At 38.9% G+C, this 17,630-nt stretch overlaps 1 long non-coding RNA gene across 1 annotated transcript in view; it reads right to left on the reverse strand.

Annotated features, from left to right (window-relative positions):
• The window catches only part of LOC133049262 (uncharacterized), a 28,226-nt gene extending 12,638 nt beyond the window's left edge, over nt 1–15,588 (reverse strand). Inside the window, exon 1 of the long non-coding RNA XR_009691257.1 lies at nt 15,481–15,588. This is a non-coding gene — a long non-coding RNA (uncharacterized LOC133049262). The remainder of the gene's footprint in view (nt 1–15,480) is intronic.
• Nucleotides 15,589–17,630: the final 2,042 nt, after the last annotated feature.

Genomic DNA, 17,630 nt, shown 5'->3' on the forward strand with positions numbered 1-17,630 from the left:
TGGCCAAAGTATTGGAGTTTTGGCTTCAGTATCAGTCCTTCCAATGAATATTCAAGACTGATTTCCTTTAGGATTGACTGGTTGGAACTTCTTGCAGTCCAAGGAACTCTCAAGAGTCCTCTCCAACACCACAGTTCAAAAGCATCAATTCTTCAGCATTCAGCCTACTTAATGGTCCAACTCACACATCCATACATGGCTACTGGAAAACCATAGCTTTGACTATATGGACATTTACCAGTAAAGCAATGTCTCTGCTTTTTAACATGCTGTCTAGGTTGGTCATAGCTTTTCTTCCAAGGAGCAAGCATCTTTTAATTTCATGGCTGCAGTCACCATCTGCATTGATTTTAGAGACCAAGAAAATAAAGTCTATCACTGTTTCCATTGTTTCTCCATCTAGTTGCCATGAAGTGATGGGACTGGATGCCATGATCTTGGTTTTTTGAATGTTGAGTTTTAAGCCAGCTTTTTCACTCTGCCCTTTCACTTTCATCAAGAGGCTCTTTAGTTCTTATTTGCTTTCTGCCAAATGGATGGTGTCATCTGCATATCTGAGGCTATTAATATTTCTCTTGGCAATCTTGATTTAGATCGTGCTTCATCCAACCCAGCATTTCACATGATGTACTTTGCATATAAGTTAAATAAGCAGAGTGACTACGTATGGCCTTGACATATTCCTTTCCCAATTTGGAACCAGTCTGTTGTTCCATGTCCATTCTAACTGTTGCTTCTTGACAAGAATATGGGTTTCTCAGGAAGCAGGTAAGGTGTTCTGGTATTCCCATCTCTTTAAGAATTTTCCACTGTTTGGTGTGATCTACACAGTCAAAGGCTTTAGCATAGTCAATGAAGCAGAAGTAGATATTTTTCTGAAATTCTCTTGCTTTTTCTATGATCCAATGGATGCTGACAATTTGATCTCTTGTTCCTCTGCCTTTTCTAAATTCAACTTGAACATCTGGAAGTTCTCAGTTCATGTACTGTTGAAGCCTGGCTTGTAGGATTTTGAACATTACTTTGCTAGTATGGAAAGGAGTGCAATTGTGCTGTAGTTTGAACATTCTTTGACATTGCTGTTCCTTGGGATTGGAATGAAAACTGACCTTTTCCAGTTCTGTGGCCACTCCTGAGTTTTCCAAATTTGCTGACATATTGAGTGCAGAACTTTCACAGCATCATCTTTTAGGATTTTAAATAGCTCAGCTGGAATTCCATCACCTCCACTAGCTGTATTCATTGGGATGCTTCCCTATGCCCACTTGATTTTGCACTCCAAGATGTCTGGGTCTAGGTGAGTGATCACACCATCATGGTTATCTGGGTCATTGAAGTCTTTTTTGTATAGTTCTTCCATGTTCTTGCCACCTCTTCTTAATATCTTCTGCTTCTGTTAGGTCCATGCTGTTTCTGTCCTTTATTGTGCCCATCTTTAGATGAAATATTCCTTTGGTATCACTAGTTTTCTTGAAGAGATCTCTTGTCTTTTTCATTTATTGTTTTCCTTTATTTCTTTGCATTGATCACTGAGGAAGCCTTTCTTATCTCTCCTTGCTATTCTTTGGAACTTTGCATTCAGATTGATGTATCTTTCCTTTTCTCCTTTGCCTTTCATTTCTCTTCTCAGCTATTTGTAAGGTCTCTTCAGACAATCATTTTGCCTTTTTACATTTATTTTCCTTGGGGATGGTTTTGATTACCACCTCCGGTACAATGTCATGAACCTCCATCCATAGTTCTTCAGGCACTCTGTCTATCAGATCTAATCCCTTGTATCTATTTGTCACTTCCACTGTATAATTGTAAGGGATTTGATTTAGGTCATACCTGAATGGTCTAGTGGTTCTCCTTAATTTCTTCAATTTAAGCCTGAATTTTGCAATAAGGAGTTCATGATCTGAGCCACAGTCAGCTGCTGATCTTGTTTTTGCTGATGATATGGAGCTCCTCCATTTTCAACCATAAAGAATATAATCAATCTTATTTTGGTATTGACCATCTGGTGACATACATGTGTAGAGTCATCTCTTGTGTTGTTGGAAGAGAGTGCTTGCTATGACCTGTGTGTTCTCTTAGCAACACTCTGTTAGCCTTTGCCCTGCTTCATTTTGTACTCCAAGGCCATACTTACCTGTTATTCCAGGTATCTCTTGACTTCCTACTTTTGCATTCTAATCCCCTATGATGAAAAGGATGTCTTTTTTTGGTGGTAGTTCTAGAAGGTCTTGTAGGTCTTCATAGAGCCATTCAACTTCTCTTTCTTTGGCATTAGTGTTTGGGGCACAGACTTGGATTACTGTAATAATGAATGGTTTGCCTTGGAAATGAACAAAGATCATTCTGTCGCTTTTGAGATTGCCCCCAAATACTGCATTTTGGACTCTTGTTGACTATGATGGCTACTCCTTTTCTTCTAAGGGACTCTTGCCCACAGTAGTAGGTATAATTGTCATCTGAATTAAATTCACCCATTCCAGTCCATTTTAGTCTACTGATTCCTAAAATGTTGATATTCGCTCTTGCCATCTCCTGTGTTTGACCACTTTCAATTTACCTTGATGCATGGACCTGACATTCCAGGTTCCATTTGAGTAATGAGATCAAATGTCAAAGATGTAGCGTAACACTATGAATGTTATGCAATATGCATTTATGTATATTATGTAATATGAATTACATGCATATATATGTGTTATGTGTGTTCCTGGCTTTTGCAGTTGGTGCATCTATGATACTATTTGAAGTAAATGCCCGCATTGTGATGCTCTGTGCTGTCCTACTGATAACAGATAGAGACTGACTTCCCCTGTCTCCCTTAATTCTCTCTCGGAAGTTCTTAGAAGTTCTGTGTGTAAGTCAGGTGTCCTCTGCATCACCTTGTTGGTGTTATATAAGGTTTTGCCCTCCAAGTCCCATGAGATAGATGTGGGACCCTCCAATGCCAGAGGTTGTCACTCTACATCCTTCTCGTGGTCACCTTGCTCCTTAGTCCATGGTGTCACTGCTGCCTGTCTCCTCTGGAACTGGTGATTCTCACTCTCTGCATGATGGGGTCTTTCCTGGCAGTCTCCCACCGAAGAGTGACTTGGGTCCCAAAGACACAGTCCTTTCACCCCATCACTCAGGAGCTCCAGGGATGTGGGTGCTAGGTCATTGGTGGCTGCACACAGACCTAGACTCTCTGGCATCATGTATGGGCATCAACAATATTCTGTTTACTTCTAAGGTCTGATTTTTTTTCTCCCTTGAGGGGAAAGGGACAGTTTCACATACCTCAGTCTAAGATTGAACTCAAATATGATCAGAATTCAAGATCTTTCCCCGGGGATCTGGGACCCCAGGTAAGTTCAAGCACATTGGGTTTCGGCTTCTGTGATCCTCAATAATCTGTGACAGTTTTGAGCCTGTCTGCCCAGTGCGTGCAAGGGACATCTAAGAGAGATGATGTTTGTTTTTCTAATTCTGCAGAGGCAATGAAAGGAATGAATTGGTATTGGAGGAGGACAAGTGAATATCTGTGTCAAATGTTAAACTTCTGGAAACTTCTTTTTTGAATCATCTGGGTGGAACCAGGTAGATAAGGGGTCTCATTCTCCAATCCAACCACATCACAGATTTATTCAAGAATCAACTCCATCAAAGGCATTTTGTTTTCTGAAAAATAGTTTATAAACTCTTTCAGTTCAGTTCAGTCACTCAGTCATGTCCAGCTCTTTGCAACCCCATGAACTGCAGCACACCAGGCCTCCTTGTCCATCACCAACTCCTGGAGTTCACCCAAACCTATGTCCATTGAGTCAGTGATGCCATCCAACCATCTCATCCTCTGTTTTCCCCTTCTCCTCCTGCCCTCAATCTTTCCCAGCATCAGGGTCTTTTCAAGTGAGTCAGCTCTTCGCATGAGGTGGCCAAAGTATTGGAGTTTCAGCTTCAACATCAGTCCTTCCAATGAATATTCAGGACTGATTTCCTTTAGGATGGACTGGTTGGATCTCCTTGCAGTCCAAGGGACTCTCAAGAGTCTTCTCCAACACCACAGTTCAAAAGCATCAATTCTTCATTTCTCAGCTTTCTTTATAGTCCAACGCTCACATCCATACATGATCACTGGAAAAACCATAGCCTTGACTAGATGGACCTTTGTTGACAAAGTAATGTCTCTGCTTTTCAATATGCTGTCTAGGTTGGTCATAACTTTTCTTCCAAGGAGTAAACATCTTTTAATTTCATGGCTGTAATCACAACCTGCAGTGATTTTGGAGCCCAGAAAAATAAAGTCAGCCACTGTTTCCACTGTTTCTCCATCTATTTGCCATGAAGTGATGGGACCAGATGCCATGATCTCAGTTTTCTGAATGTTGAGCTTTAAGCCAACTTTTTCGCTCTCTTCTTTCACTTTCATCAAGAGGCTCTTTAGTTCTTCTTCACTTTCTGCCATAAGGGTGGAGTCATCTGCATATCTGAGGTTATTGATATTTCTCCAGGCTATCTTGATTCCAGCTTGTGCTTCCTCTAGCCCAGCATTTCTCATGATGTACTCTGCATATAAGTTAAATAAGCAGGGTGACAATAAACAGCCTTGACGTACTCCTTTTCCTATTTGGAACCAGTCTGTTGTTCCATATCCAGTTGTTGTTCCATATCCAGTTCTAAACCTGACCTGCATACAGGTTTCTCAAGAGACAGGTCAAGTGGTCTGGTATTCCTATCTCTTTCAAAATTTTCCACAGTTTATTGTGATCCACACAGTCAAAGGCTTTGGCATAGTCAATAAAGCAGAAATAGATGTTTTTCTGGAACTCTCTTCTTTTTCGATGATCCAGCAGGTGTTGGCAATTTGATCTCTGGTTCCTCTGCCTTTTCCTCAGCAGATGTACCAGCTTGAACATCTGGAAGTTCATGGTTCACGTATTGCTGAAGCCTGGCTTGGAGAATTTTGAGCATTACTTTACTAGCATGTGAGATGAGTGCAATTGTGCAGTAGTGTGAGCATTCTTTGGCATTGCCTTTCTTTGTGATTGGAATGAAAACTGACATTTTCCAGTACTCTGGCCACTGCTGAATTTTCCAAATTTGCTGGCATATTGAGTGCAGCACTTTCACAACATCATCTTTCAGGATTTGAAATAGCTCAACGGGAATTCTATCACCTCCACTAGCTTTATCCATAGTGATGCTTCCTAAGGTCCACTTGACTTTACATTCCAGGATGTCTGGCTCTAGATGAGTGAACACATCATCGTGATTATCTGGGTCGTGAAGATCTTTTTTGTACAGTTCTTCTGTGTATTCTTGCCACCTCTTAATATCTTCTGCTTCTGTTAGGTCCCTACCATTGCTGTCCTTTATTGAGCCCATCTTTCATGAAATGTTCCCTTGGTATCTCTAATTTTCTTGAAGAGATCTCTAGTCTTTCCCATTCTATTATTTTCCTCTATTTCTTTGCATTGATCACTGAAGAAGGCTTTCTTATCTCTCCTTGCTATTCTTTGGAACTCTGCATTCAAGTGGGAATATCTTTCTTTTTCTCCTTTGCTTTTTGCTTCGCTTCTTTTCACATCTATTTGTAAGGCCTCCTCAGACAGCCATTTTGCTTTTTTGCATTTCTTTTTCTTGGGGATGGTCTTGATTCCTGTCTCCCGTAAAATGTCACGAACATCCGTCCATAGTTCATCAGGCACTCTGTCTATCAGATATAGTGCCTTAAATCTATTTCTTACTTACACTGTATATAGTCATAAGGGATTTGACTTAGGTCATACCTGAGTGGTCTAGTGGTTTTCTCCATTTTCTTCAATTTCAGTCTGAATTTGGCAATAAGGAGTTCATGATCCAAGCCACAGTCTCCTCCCAGTCTTGTTTTTGCTGTGTTTTTGCTTACTGTATAGAGCTTTTCCATCTTTGGCTGTAAAGAATATAACAAATCTGATGTCGGTGTCAACCATCTGGTGATGTCCATGTGTAGAGTCTTCTATTGTGTTGTTGGAAGAGGGTGTTTGCTATAACCAGTGTGTTTTCTTGGCAGAACTCCATAAAGTCTTTAAAAACTATAAACCTATTTTCAATAGGTTGCTTTTTATTGATATAACATATTTTAAAATTTATCATTAACATTTTATGGCTAATTGACATTGACTCAATATGGCACTAAAATGATCCTTTTCTGGTATATACACATAATACTAAGTTTTTGTTGTTGTTGTTTTGTTTTTGGCCTTGCTACATGACATGTAGGATCTCAGTTCCCAGACCGGGGATCAAACCCATATCCCCTGCAGTGGAAGCACAGAGTTTTATACTGCACCACCAGGGGAGTTCCAATACTAAGTTTTATGCTGTATATTTTTAGGTTTTCTTAGGTTTATATATTAATGTCACATATATATGTATATGTGTATATATTATATATATATAATATATACACATGCATATAATGCATTTAGTCTAGGTAATATACACATATATAATATATATGTTTTCTTTTTTTCTAAATATGGACTAAACTGAATGATTGTGATAACAAATTATCAAATGTTGATCCATAACACCTATATTAAGCAGTGAATTTCATGATATATTAATGTGTAATTTTTTGGGTGAGATAATTGTATCTAAGAAGTATTGGAACATGGTTGCTTATTTCTAACTGGATAAACCTCAGTAGATGATGCCTAAAGACAGCATAACAGAACCTTCCAAGACTTCATCATGAATTCCAAATGTACCATAAACTGAAGACTATATACATTTGTCTCAGTGGGATGTTTCATTTTGTAAAAAAAAAAAAAAAAAAAAAAAGGCTTAGCGTTCTCCAGTTTTGAGGCAGCAAAGTATGATAGAGATAACATTGGTTTGGAAGTTGGGAGTCCCGAGCAATAATCGCCAGCAACTACAAACTGTGTGAACTTGGGCACAGGGCTGATCTCTCTGCATCTCAGTTCAGACATGTGTAAACTCAAAGGTTATAAAGATTAAAGGACCTAAGAAAGGACCCATGGCCCTAGGAATGAGAACTTGTGCTGTTGCCTGAATAACCGAGCTTTCCTCTTGTTTGTTTAAAACTGTGTATCTCCTAGAGGTGTTACTCCTCCCTTCCTCATTGGCTCTCAGTTGTCCTATCCTCTTGTCATTCCTTCTCAGACCATCCCATACTCTATGTGGGGCAGCTCCAGAATACATATGGAGGTCCATATGCCATATGTCTAAATATTTACAAGCTGTAAATCAAGCTAACACACTGCTAAATTAAATATCTGCTGTCCTCCAATCTGATAAATCTACATTTCCAACGGCCTGGAAGGCTAGTTTGACTTTGGAATTTTCAGTCCCTTTGGGGCAGGTAGGAGAGCTGGCCCTAGTCTTTTGTTCCTGTCAGCTTTCCCCTCCAACCCCCAGCTCTACCCGCACCATGAGGGTTCTCATTCATATTTGTGTGGACACATCAGCTCACCCCTCAAAGTTTCTTCCACACTCCCCAGTCACTTCTGGACCACCAGAGGGTGGATAGTCTCTGCCATCAGGAGGATAGACTGGGTAAAGGGACCACATGGGACCTGGTTGCAGATTTAGGGCCAACAGGGAAGCAAGTTCTGGGATTTCCAGATACTTAGAGTGTGTTGTAGATACGTGGGTAGGGGTAGACCAGCCTCCTGGTGGGTATACACTCCAAGTCTCATGGATTTTTCATTCTATAGGAAAGGAAACAGGCAAAAGCCATGACAAGGTCCTCAAAAGCACAGAGCCCAGGGCTGAGGTCACCTTCTCCACATCTAAAGGCAGGACTTTCCAGTATGTATCTAAATATCCAGTATCTTAGATACTGTATTTTCCAAAAATGAGTTCTAAGGATGTTACTAGCTTTTAATATGGTACTGTATACTGTGAATCTCCAAAATTTCTGACCACGAAACACTGTGTGTGTGCGTGCACATATCTGTATGGGGACACCTCCAAGGGACAAGATTTGTCAAAAATAATTTTAATTTCTAATGTCATGTATTGCATATTTCTCTTCCTCCAACTACCATAGGGGATTCTATCATTACCTGCTTTTATCTTCTTGCTTTATATTCATGCTAGATGATTTTATCCATATTGAAGGTTTTAATAAACTATATTCTGATGATTCTAAATGCTCCATATTTCACCTCTCTCCTGAACTTCATTGTTGTTGTTTAGTCACTAAGTCATGTCTGATTCTTTGTGATCCCATGGACTCTAGTCCACCAGGCTCCACTTTCCATGGGATTTCCCAGGCAAGAATACTGGAGTGGGTTGCCATTTCCTTCTCTAGGGGATCTTCCTGACTCAGGGATCAAACCTCCGTTTCCTGGTTGGCAGGCATATTCTTTACCACTGAACCACTGAGAAACCTCCTAAGAAACCACCTAGGAAAACTTCATGTGTGTATACCTAGTTTTTCAGTCATGTTCAACTTCTTGTGATCCCGTGGACTGTAGCCCTCAGGATCCTGTGTTCATGGGGTTTCCCAGGCAGGAATACTGGAGTGGGTTGCCATTCCCTTCAGGGGATCTTCCCAACTCAGAGACTGAACCCAGGTCTCCAGCATTGCAGGCAGATTTTTCAAATCTGAGCTACCTGAGCTTCATACTTACTACCTAACATCTCTACCTGGTGATACAAACTCCATATGTTGAAATCGCAGCTCATCCTCTGTCTCCAGTCCTGCCTACCCTAGCCTGCTCCTTTAGTGACTTCCTTCTCTCTGTAAATGTTTCATCATCTGACAGTGTTTCACCAACTGCTCTGGCCAGAATCCCAATGAAATCTTTGATTTTTTTTCTCCTTGATCTCACCTCCCTCCCCAACTTATCTCCCACATTTACTGATTCTGTCTCCTTGGTATTTCTCCAGTCTCTCAGATATATCAATTTTCAAGGCTCTTATCATTTCTTGCCTAAATTCCTATAATTTCCCATTTCCTCAATTTTATTTTACACTTCAATGAGAGTATTCCTTTTTAAATGCTAGGCAGTTAAAAAAAGACCAAGGAAGCTTTTTGTATGCTGATATGGAAAAATCTCCAAAGTGTATTAGTAAGTAAGGAAAAAGTTAGCTGCAGATCTGAGCATAGATATGGAGTTTAATGTAAGAAAGGAAGAAAATAAGAATATATATTTAATATTTATTTGTGTTTGCAAGCAGTTAATAAAAGCTATCTGTTTGATAAAGGTATTTGGGATGCACATTTCCAGATAGGATGGATATGAGATAATTCATTGTATACCTTGTTGATTGTTTTGATTTTTGAGAATATGAATATACCAAATTAAAATTCAAAAATTATTTTAAAATTTAAAATATACTCAAAACTATATTATGCATTATGGTGTAATTATTATGTGTTAAAATGCATAATAAATAAAAGTGAAAAAATTAAAGAATGGAAAGCTAAAATATGTTTGTCTGATCATGCCATGTCTTTGCTTAAAATGGTACTTGGGCCACTATTACCTTTAGTACCAAGTGAAAACCATTTAGAATGGCATAGAATTCCCTTTAGGATATGGATTTTGTCCACTTCCACAGCCACACCTCTCTCCGTACTGTAATTCAGCCCACTCTCTGGTCATATTGAATGATACAATCATTCCTGTCACATCTCAGTCTCTCATGCCCACGTGTTTCCACTGTTTGGAATCCCATCCAACCAGACTGTTCATCGCAAGGCATTCTTCAGAACTTGGCTCAAATACCTCTCTCCTGATAACTCCACTGGTGAAGAATCCGCCGGAAATGCAGGAGACCCTGGTTCAACTCCTGAGTAAGGAAGTTCCCCTGGAGGAGGGCATGGCAAGCCATTCCAGTATTCTTGCCTGGAGAATCCCCATGGACAGAGGAGCCTGGCGGGCTACAGTCCTTGCAGTCACAAAGAATCAGACATGACTAACTAAGCACAAACTGAATCAAGGGATCCATTTTCCCCCTATTTTATTACTCTATACCTTTCTTATTGTACTCACCTTTTTGGACTGTATTGACTTACATGACTCTTAACCTAGTTGTGCATGCATTAAAGCTGAAGACTATTTTGTATTCACCTCTGTATCTGAATGTGGGGCCTGGCTTAGCACTTATGAAATTAATCTCTATGTGGAAAATGAATGAAAAGTAAATGAGTGAGTGAATGAAAGGGGAAGCATATTTACAATGCATTGCTCTCCTGTAAGACTGTGTTGTGGACCAAATCAAGCACTGGTGAGAAAGCTATTGTTCTGCCCCTGAATATTCGGTGCACCTAACTGATGGAGTATTGATTTTGGTGCGGTTTCTATGTTTGACTCATGTCCGTGCCAATCCCTCATACCTAAATCAGAATTATCCTTTGAAAAGTAGCCTTAACTGTTTTCTGCCCTGACCTGAAAATTTTGCTTAATACTTTCACTTTATTTCAGCTTTCTGAGAAAGGATCGATTTTCATAATGATCCTTCCAAATTTTCCGTGAAGGAATTTTTGTTGAGGGAGATTACAAAATTCTCATCTCAGTGTTAGAGTTCAGCCCTGGAATAAAAAGACAGAATAAAGAAAACAAAAGTAATGTGAGGTTTTTTTCCTTCATGAATAATACTTATGTGTAATGATCAAACACAGTATTTCATTTTCTACATATAGCTTCCAAAAAGAAGAAGAGGGCAATTCATCCTTCCGGGAATTGAGATTTAAGTATTTCCATAGGTCATAGAACAAGTATCCTTCTAAAATTAGAAATCTCTTTTTTAAGTTTTGAGAATGTATTTTAATCACTTTTGGAATGAACTTCCTTGGAAAGACAGTATTTCTCTAAATAATGCCAAAAAAATCCCTAATTTGGATTGTCGAAATCTAAAGCAAAAAAGATTGATAACTAATCTTTCAGGTTGCCTTCAAAAAAACCTGAATTTACGGGAGTGGCAGGTTATCCTGGAACTCTTAGCAGAGTTGAGCCTCTTCACCTGCTTCCCAAGCACCAAATCTAGATGTGTGGCTGTCTCAAGGGCTTGGTGAAGATAATTGCTGCTTGGGTCTTGTGAAAAAGCCCAAGGGACAAAGCCCCCAGTCACTGGACTCCTTTTATAAGGACCTGGTTTCACTGGATATAATTTTAGACTTTAATATATTCCATTTATTTGGGCTCTGGACCAATCAATATCAAAAGTTCATAAAGATTTTAATATAAAAAAGGATCCTGTTCATGGTTTATATTGAGAAAATTATTCTCTTGGACCCAACTGCCTGAATTCCACTGCTTGATTTTTGCATTTTGTCTTATGCTTTGCCTACCATTGTTCTTTTGAGAAATTTGATTGAATCATATTTTCAGGACTGTTTAAAATTAAAGAGCATTCACTCTGAAAGATATGTTAGTAATTAGGATTTCCAACTTGTGACTGAAGCAACAAATTGTTAAGTAATTGCATAAGCCACTAAATGAATCTTTGTTAGTGTTATACCTGAGAACTCTGAACTTTCCTGTGTCCATTAATGTTGTGTATTGAAGCCACTAAATGAATCTTTGTTAGTGTTATACCTGAGAACTCTGAACTTTCCTGTGTCCGTTAATGTTATGTATAAGCTCAGACACATTTCTCTCTCTCTCCACAGACACATGCACATACACCTCTATAGTATATTATAGGCAGTAAGAGCATATTTTGTTACCTATTAAAAGCCAAGCTGAAAAAAGCTAACTTTTTAAAGGTCAGAGTTCTCAGGAACATGAAACACACAGTTTTAGCATATAAACTTCTATTTTTCTCAATACTAAAGTGTTATAATATAGATGTTAGTGCTTATGCAAAACATCAGAAATATAGGTACAGTTAGGAGATTAGGATTGACGTATATGCACTATTGATATTATATATAAAACAGAAAACTAATGAGAACATAATATATAGCACAGGGAATTTTATCAATGCTCTGTGGTGACCTAAATGGGAAAGAAATCCATAAAAAAGGGGATATATGTAATATACATAGCTGTTTCACTTTGTCATACAGTAGAAAACCAATACAACACTGTAAAGCAACCATATTTTAATAAAATTTTTTTAAATTTTTTACTTATTTAACAATAAATTTTTGTTTTTTTAACAACAAAAACATTTTGTATTAGGATATAGTCAATTAACAATGTTGTGATCATTTCAGGTGAATAGAAAAATAGGTACAGTGTCCCATTTCTTCCATTTATGTACAGAATATGCACCTACTGCCACATATTTTCTGGTAAAATCAAGAGCACTTGAGGCATTTTGGTAGCCTCTGTTTGGGGAGTTATTTGTGTTTCAATAAAGGTGAATCTTTGCAGGGTGGAATTTGGAAAAGTGCATTTTCAGGAGGATTTTAAACTGGATCCTCCCTGGGCAAGAAGCTGTGATGATTGCTGCAGTATCTGCATGTACAACAAGCCTATTTGCTACATAACTTTTACGCTTTGCCAAGAAGCAACACAACCTCATCTCTCTCATCTCAAATCCCTGGGCTGGCTCTGGGGGATACCTGTCTGTTTGATTTGGCTGTGTATACCTTCTCTCTATTTCAGCAAAGTCAGATTTCCATCAGTGATTTATTAAGAAGTCTTCCAGTAGCTCCTTATAAACCTTCTCTGAAATACTGCTGTGGGCCATTGCTTGAGTGGATCGATCTTGTAAGAAAACATTTGCTAGGTAATCTCTGGCAACATCTGTCAAGCTCGGGCTCCCTGTCCTTGGGTGTGATATTGCTGCTTCAGGCCAAGATAACATGGATTGGAAGAGGTGTAAATCTGACAGCCAGAAGTCAAGGAAAGAAGGGAAGTGAACATACATAAGAGGTTATTTTGAGGGAAGACAGGAATAGTCATAATAAGCCCAAAAAGGACATTTACTTAGAAACATATTTGAAACCTGGCATGTGAGGAGAGTTCTAGAGTTAAATATAACTTCACTGCATTATCCAAGTGTTGACTTATGAGGCAGTTTTGAGTGCCAAATGAAAAGCTTTTCATAAAACAGTTATTAGAATATGGGATCATTAGTTTTCTCTATGCATTCCATTGAATTATTTAGTTCTCCTGCTGAGGTTCAGATGCATATATACACAAATACAGAATGTACATCTGTTTAAGCACATTAAATAGCATTATTGATGCTTTAGCCTAGAAATTTGCTAGCTTTGTTAATATCCAAAACCTTTCTTTTCAAACTTGTACTCTGGGGTGAAATTGCACTCAAGTGAAAATGACATCTGTGAGGTTCAAGATATTTAAAAAGATGTGATAATACTTCATATGGTGTGAAAAGTTTTGCCTTACAACTGAGGATAAGAAGCAATGTGAGGGTTTTTTTTTTTTTTTTGGTGGCAAAAAATTAAGCAACAAAGAAATCTGAGATAACCTTCTCTCATGGTTGCACCGTGAGCCTTGGTGAACCCAAGTCCCAAGTGTTCCCCTAGAATGAAGATCAGGGTTGACAGTGCTCTTTATAAGTGGAAATCTTGCTAAGAAGGGTCAACTTGGAATTATGAACACCAACCAGCTTGTTGGTGGGCAGCCAAAAACCTTGTTGGAAATGCCCATCTTTCCCAAACCATTTGGCTCACCTCCTGATGGAAGGAACTCCATCTGCAAGAGAAATATCTAAATGGGCTGGAGTGAGGGTAATGGAAGGATTTCAATTACCAAGGTGCATACTGGATTACTTTAAGTGGCATGGATGGACCTTAAGGCTAACTCAAGGGATCAGACCCACTATAGCTTTCCAATGCAATATGCATCTACCCTCTCTGAAGGTAACACTGTGTGCTCTTAGATAATATAAAATGAAGGTTAGGAGTCAAAATGCAATTGGAGAGAAATCTATCAGGAAATACAAATCATAATTTCAAATGTGGAATAAGGCCAAATGATTGAGCCTGCTGAAATAATGGTCAAAGGTATTTAGAGAAGTTTGAAATGGTAGAAATGATTTTAAAAATTCATGTAAATATGCACTGAGAAATATTTAGAGGCACCAATAAATCGTGGTTCCAAAGTTTTAGAGCAAAACATAATATCTAGACTATCCAGCCAATAAAAAAAGTCAGTGACTCTGCATTAAAACACTTAAGTAAAATAGACTAGAGCTGAGCACTAAATGAAGAGATTCACGTTTTACTGTCTTGTTCTCATGTCGTTGGCTGTGTGTGAGCGAAGCCTACTTATTAAGTGCCAGAGGATGTACTGGCTTCATTTCCAGGCACAGAGAGAGAGCTGTGCAGATTGGGCTGTGCGTCACTTACTGTTCCATTCTTCGCTTTTCTTGCCTCTTTGTTTTCTTCTCACATAGATTCTCTCCTATAATACCTCCCATAACTCACCTGTCTTCCTCCTTTTCTCCCATCTAAAACACTATCTCTGTCCCAAGGGTCTTTCCTCTGTCAAAGTATCACATTCATTTTGCCCACTTGCCAAGGCCCACGTGACTGGACAAGCATCTTATTTTCTCTTTCAAGTCACCTTAGTCGGTGTTCTACCTACTAAGCTCCCTTGCTTCTTGGTCAAGCCAGTCATGTACAACATGTATACTTTATATGATTTTCTGAAAAAAGGGAGCTAATAGATGAGACCAGCCTAAAACAGTAAATATCTGGAAATAACAATAATTAATATAATTGTACAAAAATAGACATGTATTAATGGCACAGTAAGAGGCCAGAGAGGAAATCTAATGAATTTTGAAATGCCACATAGCTAAGATTTACTCGTCACTTACTATGTGCTGAGTGACTTCACTTTAACTTTAGAAGCCCCCTTATGGCTCAGATGGTAAAGAGTCTGCCTGCAATGCAGGAGACCTGGGTTCGATCCCTGGGTTGGGAGGATCCCCTGGAGAAAGAAATGGCAACCCACTCCAGTACTCTTGCCTGGAAAATTCCATGGATGGAGGAGCCTGGCCGGTACAGTCCATGGGGTCGACAAAGAGTCGGACACAACTGAGGGACTTCACTTTCACTTCACTAAGTGCTGGATGCTGAACGTACTGGTATCCTTGTCCCAGTGAGCTGATGATGGCTTCATTAGGGACGAATGAGCTGAATGTTAAAGGGATTTTTCCAAGATCAGCTAATGCTGCAGCTAATGTTAAATCCAGGCCACTGGGCTCTGGCAGCATATCTTAACCTTTACACTCTACTGCCTTCAAAAACCGAAGTTAATAAAGCAGTTTGGAAAGTAATCATTAACTTATAAGTATTTGGGGGTATAATTAGCTTTATGCCAGTTCTCCTGCATTGCAGGCGGATTCTTTAACGTCTGATCCACAAGGGAATCCCATGGTTTTTTATACCATAAGTTAAAATGAACCAAGGACAGTGCTACACGTTCTTTTAAGCCATGGAAAGACACTAGAATCTACAACATAAAATTTATTTCAATTCTATAGCAATGATAATTTTCTACTTATTGAACAATATAAAATATTACAGAAAGTCACATTTGTCTACAATTTATTACATACCATGCGGGAGACTTGGGTTCAATCCCTGGGTCAGGAAGATCTCCTGGAGAAGGAAATGGCAACCCACTCCAGCATTCTTGCCTGGAAACTCCCATGGATGGAGGAACCTGGTAGGCTACAGTCCATGGGGTCACAAAGAATCGGACATGCCTGAGTGACTTCACTTTCTTTCACTTTCTTTCTTTCTATTACATATTATAGTATTGACTTTTAAGCTTCATTGTAGTTAAAAACAATGAAACTTTAGACACCAACAGAACAAGAAAATATTTATGTTCAAATATTAACCCATGAACAAAATTCATTCCTCCAATGTATAAAGAGCTTTAATATTTATAAAAATACAAAGATCCAAATACCTAAATTGGCTAAGTTGAGTCACACTAGAGAAGATATCAATAATAGAGAATAAATTTGTACTGGCCAGGCCACATACACAGTGTTAAAATTATTTATTTAAACTAATTTTGTTTTTAAAGAGGATATGGAAAAGTTTAATATGCTCTAAAGGCCAATTAGAATGGTGGAGAGAGTTGAAACAATTTTAGATAAGGAATGGTGAGCAGTGAGGCTTTGGGCAAAGAAGAGTTGGGGGTCTGGGAACATGGCCAGAGATAATGCACAGGTAGCCGTGTTTGGCTCACAGACACTGCCAGAACTTGAACTTCAAAGAAGACTCAGAAATTAAGATATAGCTTATGGCAGTGGTTATCAATTTTTGACATACATCAAAATCACTTTAGGGCTCATTAATACATAGCTGGGTTCCACTCAGAATTTCTTATTGAGTAGGTTTGAGGTGAGACCCACTGCCTGCATTTCTAGGTTGTTCTCAGATGATGCTGATACTACTGGTCTGGGGCCCACCCTTTGAGAACGACTGATTTATAGAATCATCTGCAGACATACAGTGAAGATAGGAAGTACAACGAAATCAACAATGGAGAAAAAGAAGGGAGAGGAGACAGGTAGAAGGAGACGCAGGAAAGGATGGAGAAAGACACAGAGACAGAAGCAATAAGCATTAAAGAGGCTGCAATGAAAAAGAAAAACTGTCTTCCCCTAGAAAATATCCAGCCAGGAGAGGTGAGTGAGATTAGAGAAGATTATAGAACAAGGCAGACTGACATCACTTTAAATTATGACCACAGTTCTCTTATCCTGCCTTACCCTGTTCCCTTTCCTTCCCTGATAATGATTTTGAATGACTAATAATCTACTGTAACTGAGTTCCCTGTACCCACAACCTGCACCCCAATCTTCACCTTAACTTCCTAAAATCTGTCTCCTATCTTAGCTCACCATTGAAATTATTTTCTTAAAGGTCACTGAACCTGTAGCTCTGTTCTTAGTCCTACATTCTAGACACATTAGCAGTGTTTCATAGTTTTCCTCATTTACTTCTCCCTTGGTTTACATAACACACACTAACCTGGTTCTTCTTCCAAATACCGGGCCCTTGACCTGCATCTCTAATATTCTCCTTGGTTATAATAACTAATTTTAGAGCACAGCTTCTAGAATGAATTCTAAAGTTTTCCAAAATTCTTTTCTTGTATCAGGAGAGATAAGTATATATTGCCCAGCTTGGCACTTAAACACAGAAGCATTCTATCATTTATAATTTAGTAAATATTTATTATCTATGGGGTGAAGATCTCCTGGAGGACGGCATGGCAATCCATTCCAGTATTCTTGCTTGGAGAATCCCACGGACAGAGGAGCCTGGTGGGCTATAGTCCATGGGGTCACAAAGAGTCGGACATGACTGAAGTGACTTAACACACTCATAGGATGTCATGCAATACAGACATTGCAGGGAGCAAGCTTGATGAACCCTTTGCACTTAGGAAGCTGACATTCTGGTGGGGAGGATACAGACTATAAACTGGAAAATATAAAAATATGAGATTATTACAGCCATTATCTAAACAAATAAACAAATTGATATAGTAGAGTATCCTGATGCAGCAGTACTTTGGAAAGTCAGGAAGGCTTCTTGGAAGTGATGTGGAGCTGAGATCTGAATAAGAAAGAAACAAGCCATGTTAGGTTTAGAGGACAAAGACTCTAAACAACTGGAAGGAGGTAAATGTTGGAGTACAGTAAGTGAAAGGGGGAAAGATAGTGATGGGATAGAAAGGCATGCA

This window comes from Dama dama, chromosome 30 (assembly GCF_033118175.1).
Source record: "Dama dama isolate Ldn47 chromosome 30, ASM3311817v1, whole genome shotgun sequence".
NCBI lineage: Eukaryota > Metazoa > Chordata > Mammalia > Artiodactyla > Cervidae > Dama > Dama dama.